Consider the following 8,316-nt stretch of genomic DNA (forward strand, 5'->3'; position numbering starts at 1 on the left):
TAACTAGTACCATACCCAGAGCTCTATCTGTAGTTACTATGTAGCAGAGGATGGACTAGTCAGCCATCAATGGAAGGAGAGGCCCTTGGTCTTGCCCCAGTACAGGGAAATGCCAGGGCCAGGAAGTGGGAGTGGGTGGGTATAGGGGATTTTTGGGAATAGCATTTGAAATGTAAATAAAGAAAATATCTAATAAAAAATAAAAGATGAAGTACAAATAGCTAAGAAATGTTAAAAGGAAAAGATTTTTGAGATGGATGGGTGTCCCCATCCCTCAATTGAAGGCCATGCCTATTCACTGGATTCTCTACAGGTTCTATCTCCCCTTTGTTGGGTATTTCAACTAATGTCATCCCTGTTGGGTCCTGGGAACCTCTTGCTTCCCTGGCATCTGGGACTTTCTAAAGGCTATACCCAGTTCCCCATCCCCGACTGCTACACACCTCTATTCAATTTCCTGACCATCTGTACTTCCCTCCCATCTCCTCTCACTCCTTGTCTTACTCCCCCTTTTCCTCTTTCCCTCCTCTTTCCCTCCCAGGGACCTACTAGAAGAGTTTTTGAAGTGTGTGTTACTATACCATACCAAATAAACTGATGTGTATGACAATATAGAAAAGAATAAAAGAATAAAGTTTTACCTTTAAAGAAATTTACCAACATCAAATTCTAATTTTTCTTTTAAATACAAATAGTGCTAATTTGAATGCTATGGGAACTTTAGGAGGTGGGGCTCAGCTGGCAAAAGTATGGGTACTTCTCTGAAGATTCAACCCACTTCTTGTTCCAGCCTGTTTCTCGGCTTCTTCCACACCAGTGAGCTACCCCACATACTCCCAGTCACTAATGGAGCCAGTCATACCATCACACATTCTGAAGCCATGAGCCAAATGAAAGTTTTCCCTCCATAATTTATTCTATCAGGGGTTTGGTCATGACAGTTAGGGAAGTAACTAACAGACTTAGGTCCACTCTTCTATCTCCACCACCCCTAAGTTCTAGAAAGACTCAACAATAGGCTGTCATGTTCTCTGGCTTCTGGTTGGGCACAGTCAATGCAGGGTTGCAGGAGAGCTTAAGCAGAGGGAAGAAAGCAAGGTAAATTCATTCTCTAACTAATTACATGTTGCTTCATATTTAACTAAATTCTTATCTCCTGCCAGACAATTGGGGTAGGACAGCTGTCCATCGCTATCCATCTCTGTCTCTCTCACTGGCTGTGTGTTTTAATTGTCCCCATTCCCGAACGAGTAGGTCCTAAGGCTTCTTGCTGCTAGACTCAAGTTGTGACTGTATGGCCTTTCTATATTTCCTAACATTCTAAGTTGTAAAGTTTGATTGATTCATTGGTATTGTATTGATTATATATCTGATTTTTAAGACAGGATCTTACTAAGTATCTTGGGCTATCCTCACCCAAGTTATCAGTTTAGACTACAGTAGCCTTCCTATCTAACCTTAGTAGTGCTGGGGATAAAAGTATGTGCCACCACTTCAAGCTTTCTCACTTCCTACAGATACCCAAGTCTTTAGTCATACTACCTTTCTGTAATAATATAATTAATCAAAACTTCTAATAAAGTAGTCAAAACACATAATAGTTATTATTAAATTTAATATATCTGGTTAATGTCACTTTATTCAATTTTATGGAATTTTTCTCTCTAAAGTAAATACTTATTTTAGGATAGGTTCGTCAAAGATTTATTCAGATAGGTAAATAATGCCTGGTCTAGAATATCACCAACTAGATATTTCTTCCACTTTTTTCACATTTATTAAGTGCTATTGATACACATAATAAATGCAATTATGTCCAAAATTGAAGAGGAACTGCTATATGTAGTCACATGAGTCTTACCCATACATACTTATAAGCCTAGGAGAGTGAGCAAACATAATAAATAAAATGCTCATGCAAACAGTAATCTAGTCTTTAAAGCATGAGCTACTATGAGCACATCCTGTGACATGGGTAAAACAGATATCAGTCCAACTTTCTACATGATGAAGTCAACACTTATACTCCCAACTTCACTCTGCTTGACAGTCCACCTGTGAGAACTTAATCCAGAGCTGTGTGCTGCACTCTGCCCAAGGGAGCAGAAGTCTCCCAAAGAAAGGGATTTCAAGTTGGAAAGATGACAAGTAGCTCCTTGCAGGGGTGACATTGAAACTGAGTTTCCTAGTGCTTCTGACTTGGGACCACAGTATCAGCTGTGCATGGTCTCACATGAGAGAGGAAGAGGAAGAGGGGCAGTGGAAGAGTTTCTTCAGAGCAGCCTTCATGTCCCAGTTCCTCAGGCTGTAGATGAAATGTAGAACACAATTATCAGTGTGTGCTTTGGACTGTAACTGGTCAGTAGCCAAAATACATGACCATGACTGTCCCATAATACAAGGACACCACTGTCGGGTGAGAGCCACAGGTAGACAATGCCTTGAGGAAACCCGTGGTGGATGGAACCCACAAAACTATGGAAAAGACCGGGACATGGGAGATGAAGATTTACAGCAGTGGCACAGAGAAGAACCCTCACCCCAAGTTACATCATTTTCACATTGAAGCAAATATCAGAGCATGACAACTAGAGCAAAGGCATAATGTCAGAGTAGACGTTAGCCACATCCTTATTGCCACAGAGGGCAATCTAACTGTGAGTAAGGTGTGGGGCAGTGCATTGACATTTGCAATCAGCCAGGACCCAGCAACCAGCAGGACACAAGGTCGTGAACTCATAATTGTTGCATAATGAAGTGGGCAACTGATAGCCACAGCTCGGTCATATGCCATTGCAGCTAGCATATAACTGTCTGTGTTTCCCAATGATACCACGAAGTACATCTGTGACATACATCCCCCAAAGGAGATGGCCTTTATACCCAGGAGATGGTTGGCCAGCATCTTGGGGATAGTTACAGAGGAGAAGAAGAGGTCAACAAGGGAGAGGTTGGCCAGGAAAAAGTACATGACGTTATGCAGGCGAGTGTCCAAGTGAATGGCTAGGATGATGAGCACATTCTCAATCACTGTGATGGGGTAAAGGAACAGGAAGAGGATGAAGAAGAAATATTCCTGCTCCCGCTGCCTTGTAACTCCCAGGAGAGTGAAATCTGTGGTAAAAGACTCAATTTCTTCTCTCATGGCTCCTTTAACATGAAATCAGACATGACCCCAGAACCATTAGTGTGATTGTTATCTATAGGTTGCCAATCCCCCCATCTAACACTCATGTGTAGTGACTCCCTCTACACATGAATCCATAAAAATTCAGTCACGTATTTGGAGAAATCTCTGTTGATCAGTGGTACAGATGGTCATTTATCTGTGAACACTAATCAAGTTGAAAAAATAAGGGATCTGTAAANAGCAATATTCATTTTCCCCAGCAACATCACCACTTTGACTTGGCTCAGTCACTCTGCAGCTTCTTTGCTGTTTTGAGCATCATACTCACTGCTGGAGAGAAATAGTCTACTTTGAAGAAATGTCTTCAGTTAAGTGCTCACAAGCTATAGTGATTTATCTTGACACACATCCCGTTACCCTTCATTTCCTCTGGCCCACTGATGGGAGAAACCAGCTGTATAAATGTATAGGGATTTTCTATATCCACCCTTGCTCTTAAATAATAACAGAGAAACCTAGTATTTTTATTAAAAATCTTCTTCCATTACAAATGGCCAGATCCTGAGCTATTTTAACCTAACAATGCTGGCTTGGCCAACTTTACCTGACATCTTGTCTTGCCCTGCTCTATCAGTGTTCTACTGTGGTGACTCTGTCGGGGCAACCTGTTCATGGCAAATTGCCCCTTTCTCTGATCCCTACCAGAGACTCTCTTACTGGGATCGGAAGACCGACTTTATTCTCTCCAAACCAGATATTGGCTGATCAGCTTTTTATTAACAAATCAGAGGTGAAGTAAAACAATTTTTACACAACATTGGAAATGGAGACACTTCACAATGCCAATGTCCAGACTGTAACCAATTCTCTGGACAAAGTAATCAGAGAAAAGTCCATACCTACACACAGACTAACAGAGCAGACACAATAAAGATGGGACTATTGTGGGAAAGACAGGGGGCAGGTCCCTGGATCACCTGGACTGAGCTATCTCTGAAAGACAAACTAAGGAGGTACAGAGCACCGTATGTTAGACCACCAGTAAGATAAGGACCCTGTCACTACACAATAGCTATCAGGAGGAAATGCTCTGGGTCCAAACATGGGCTTTGAAAGGTTATTTCTCTGTCTAAATTACCTCACATTACAGTATGCCATTTGGAATCAAAAAGAGTAAAGAGCACACTACTGTTTTCTGGTGTGTGACTTTGAGGCTACTCACAGACCTTAACTTCCTCACTCAGCACAGGGTTAAGGAAAAATCGACCAGTCACTCTGAGGGGATTTAAGATTTAGGGGTTTGGGCATCAGAGTCCATAAAGGGAACCACTGGATTCGGGTCTGTTGTTCTTCCTATCTCAACTGGAGGTGCAGGCAGGAACACATAACTCAATATTGCCAGACTGAAGTTTAACTAAGATATGGAAGTATCTATATAGTTTAAATAATAGTATCTATATAGTTTAAATAATAGTATCTATATAGTTTAAATATGGAAGTATCTATATAGTTTAAATAATTATAATATATATAATAGCTGTTAGCCTATTGCTAGCACACTCTCTCAGCTAGCTACAAGCTTACCTTGATTTATGTACCATTGCATCTGTCTCTCCATGTTCCTCTCACTGCCTGACAGTTCCATCCATTCCACCTCCTCCAAGCCTCTCTGTGTCTGTCTGCCTTCTTCCTTGTCTGCCTCCATGTGGCTGCCAGCTTATCTGCCTGCCCAGGACTCCTGCTGCTACACTTCCTACCCCAGCTCCAGTTTTCAGCTCTTTATTATATAAAAAGCCATGGTCCAGTCTGAACCAATCACCAGCAGGACAACAGCTGATCCATCTCTTATAACTTGACCTTTGGCCTTGAAAGCTGTTTGTTTGCCCTTCATCAGAGCACCTTGCTTTAATTTGATAATCTCATAGAATCATCTTTTGGACAATTGAAGAACAAACATTTACATATAAGAAAACAGAGGATGGGTTATAGAAATGACAATACCAAAATCCTGCCAGCACTTAGCTCTCTGCCCCACAGCAATACAGAAACACACCTTCATATAATGTGTAGGAAAGTCACGACAACAGATCATTTTACAAAAATTGTCTCCTTCCTCTGGATAGGGTGACACTTTTTGGATCCTAAAATCTCAGATCTGGCAGAGCCAGGCTTTCAGTGTAGTATAATCCAATGGAGGAGCTGTTCTCACAGGTACCCAGCACCCTGATGTCTCTCCCTAGTGTTCAGATGCTTGGTTGTCACTCTTAGCTGTTTCTGCCCTTGTCCTTTACTGCTCCAATGAGTGCACTACATTGTGTGCATATTCCCTAGTACACACATCAATTCTAACATTCTAGCTGCATTAGCATCCTATGTTCAAGAGGCCTACTGTGTTTCTCTCAGACACAGCATGTTACAAGTATATATTGTGTTTTCAGTCTGGACAATACACAGTTGTGAACAAGAAATAGGACTTTATCAAGAAAATAGGAGGCAGCATGACTTCCTAACCATGAACTGAACAAGAGCAATGATACACATGTTAATGTGTTTGTTTGTGTGTGTGTGTGAGAGAGAGAGAGAGAGAGAGATCTTTTTTCACATTCCATTGAAGCTTTGAAGAGTAGTCTAGATATCACAGGTCTTCACTAAGCAGTTTTCTTACCTACTAGAAACATGGTTTCTAGAAGACTGGGAAACATGAACTGTTCTCTTCAGAATACTGTATTTGTGACACTGGTGGATCAGAACAGGTGCTGCCCATGGATCCAAGAATGGTTTGTGTAGATATGGCAAACTGAATTCGAATGATCTAAGATTTCAATGTAGGTAGTTATGTCCATTTCTTGAGATTGAAAACTTGGCTGGGGAAACATTATTACTGTGTTAGTTATTGGCACTGAACGAAGATAAGAATTGGCATTTAGTAGCTATAAGACACATGAAAGTGACTGAACAAATCTTCCTTGATCTTCAGAGTATAACTAACTAAAACTATAGTACAACTAGAGACATGTTGGCCAGATAAAATGCAGAAATGTATGCAAGGACACTATTTGAATGGCCATCATTTACATCTTGCAGAACTTTCTGAAAGAGTATCTTTAGCAGGCTATATTACATGTCCTATGCATATACCAGATAATTATGATACAAACACTGTCCTTATTCCAGAGATCAGAGAAAGATTCGCTAAGTACTTGACTAGAGCGAAACTTCTCAGAAAGCTAACTCAAGACTTTCCTTATTGACTTCTGTGCTCATGGCAAGAAGGAACCAGACCAGCACCTTTGAGTTTCTCCCCTGGGGACTGTCAGAGTAGCCACAGCAGCAACACATCCTTCCTGGTCTTTCTGTGGATGTACCTGGTCACAGTAGCTGGGAATTTGCTCATTGTCCTGGCCATTAGCACTGATGTACGACTCCACACACCCATGTACTTCCTTGCCAGCCTGTCCTGTGATGACATCCTCTTCACCTCCACCACAGTGCCCAAGGCCCTAGTGAACATCCACACCCAAAGCAGGACCATCTCCTATGCAGGATGTCTGGTCCAGCTCTATTTTTTCTTGACTTTTGGAGACATGGACATCTTTCTCCTGGCCACAATGGCCTATGACCGCTTTGTGGCTATTTGCCACCCTCTCCACTATAGGATGATCATGAGCTTCCAGCGCTGCTCACTCTTAGTGACAGTCTGTTGGACCCTTACAACCATTGTGGCCATGACACACACCTTCCTCATATTCCGGCTCTCCTTCTGCTCTCAGAAGGTCATTCCAGACTTCTGTGACCTGGGACCCCTAATGAAGGGGGTCTAAAATCCGGATTGCTTGCTCTAAAATCCGGATCAATGAGCTTGTGCTTCTCTTCCTGGGGAGTGCAGTTGTCTTCATCCCCCTTTTGCTCATCCTTGTGTCTTATATCCGCATTGTTTCAGCCATCCTCAGGCTCCCTTCTGCCCAAGGAAGGTGTAAGGCCTTTTTACCTGTGGGTCCCACATTTCTATGGTGGCCCTGTTCTTTGGGACTGTGATAAGGGCTTATCTATGTCCCTCATCCTCTTCCTCTAACTCAGTGGTAGAGGACACAGCAGCTGCTGTCATGTATACAGTGGTGACTCCCCTGCTGAACCCCTTCATTTACAGCCTGCGAAACAAAGACATGAAGGGAGCACTGGTCAGAATTCTCAAGGGCAAAGTCTCCTTCCCCTGGGCCCAGGGACTTCTGCAGAGAAAGTAAAGATGTCCTCAATTTGCTCTGCTGAGGATCTTTCAGAAATGTCTACCTCGATTGTCTCTTTCTGAACCCCACATGTGCTTTGTCACACTCCATTCGGTGACCCCTCTCCTCAAATTTCTTAGATTTGAAGAAACTGAAAATGTATCTTTAGGCTTTGATTTGTTATAAATGCCTTCTTTGTGCATTTGTTTTATAACATGTGCCCCAGAATGATGGTTTAGTCAATGACAGATGGCATACAAGACAACTGTTTCTATGGGGACAATTATTCTGGAGCTGAAGACTTGTTTTGTTTTTGTTGTTGTTTTTTCGGGAGTTGTTGTATTTGTCCAAAAGAAAATGAAGATTTTGAAGAATATCATCCTTCAATTTTTTGCTCATATCCACCCTCCTCCATCCACTTTCTCCAATGTTCCCCCACATTCCACTCTCAAATTCATGCCTGTCTACAGACATACCACCCTGAACGTGCCCGATCTCATCTGATCTCAGAAGCTAAGAAAGCTCAGTCCTGGTTAGTACTTGGATGGGAGACTGCCTGGGAATACCGGATGCTGTAGGCTTTTTGGACTCCCCTCCCCCTCTCTCGCTTGGCTGGAGAGATGGCTCAGTGGTTAAGAGCACTGACCGCTCTTCCAAAGGTCCTGAGTTCAATTCCCAGCAACCACATGGTGGCTCACAACCATCTGAAATGGGATCCGAAGCCCCCTTCTGGTGTGTCTGAAGACAGCTACAGTGTACTCATATACCTAAAATAAATAAATAAATATTAAAATAAATAAATAAATCTTTTTTTAAAAAGTCATGTCCTCTTCACCTTGTATACACATTTATACATGTACTCACAAGTGTATATCTCCTACTGATTCTAATATTCCCCACAAAAACAAGGGGTTTTGATTGAATACTGGGATGTTGACAACCTTCCACAGTTGCTTTCCATAA

At 42.1% G+C, this 8,316-nt stretch overlaps 3 pseudogenes; 2 read left to right on the forward strand and 1 right to left on the reverse strand.

Moving 5' to 3' along the window:
* Nucleotides 1-2,229: 2,229 nt before the first annotated feature.
* On the reverse strand, nt 2,230-3,145 carry LOC110288559 (annotated as a pseudogene).
* Nucleotides 3,146-6,392: 3,247 nt separating this feature from the next.
* Nucleotides 6,393-7,371, forward strand: LOC110288558 (annotated as a pseudogene).
* A 444-nt stretch (nt 7,372-7,815) lies between these two features.
* On the forward strand, nt 7,816-7,934 carry LOC115030326 (annotated as a pseudogene).
* The last annotated feature ends 382 nt before the right edge of the window (nt 7,935-8,316 follow it).

This window comes from Mus caroli, unplaced genomic scaffold (assembly GCF_900094665.2).
Source record: "Mus caroli unplaced genomic scaffold, CAROLI_EIJ_v1.1 scaffold_17191_1, whole genome shotgun sequence".
Classification (NCBI taxonomy): Eukaryota; Metazoa; Chordata; class Mammalia; order Rodentia; family Muridae; genus Mus; species Mus caroli.